This window comes from Myotis brandtii, unplaced genomic scaffold (genome assembly GCF_000412655.1).
Source record: "Myotis brandtii unplaced genomic scaffold, ASM41265v1 scaffold78, whole genome shotgun sequence".
In the NCBI taxonomy this organism is placed as follows: Eukaryota; Metazoa; Chordata; class Mammalia; order Chiroptera; family Vespertilionidae; genus Myotis; species Myotis brandtii.
Genome location: NW_005371131.1, coordinates 263,012 through 263,325, shown reverse-complemented (window position 1 = coordinate 263,325; position 314 = coordinate 263,012). Strand labels below are relative to the sequence as shown.

Here is a 314-nt window from a genome sequence, read left to right as displayed (position 1 = left end):
GATTCCCTCAGGAGGAGGCTGAGGGTCTGCAGGACGCAGGCCCGACCGGATTTAACATCGGATGCTGGAAATCCCTCCCGGGTGAGGGCCCTGCAACCGCCACCGAGCCTTAAGCACGAAGGAACCCAGGCGCCTTCCCTCAGATTCTTCACACGCGTCCTTTTTTGCTGCAAACCCCGCTCGTACCCACAGTCTTCGAGGTTCTTGAAGTGAATCCCTTCCGCCCCCGCGCGGGCTTCCCAGTCCGCAGGGATTCTGACTTGGAACCCGGACCCGGAGACTGGAGCCTCGCGCGTCGCCGACCAAGAGGTTGG

At 62.4% G+C, this 314-nt stretch overlaps 1 protein-coding gene across 1 annotated transcript in view; it reads right to left on the bottom strand.

The window, feature by feature from the left end:
• The window catches only part of DMC1 (DNA meiotic recombinase 1), a 34,438-nt gene extending 34,236 nt beyond the window's left edge, over window positions 1–202 (bottom strand). The window contains exon 1 of the mRNA XM_005883195.2: window positions 187–202. The gene's annotated coding sequence lies outside the window, so the exon portion shown is untranslated. The remainder of the gene's footprint in view (window positions 1–186) is intronic.
• Between the last annotated feature and the right edge of the window lie 112 nt (window positions 203–314).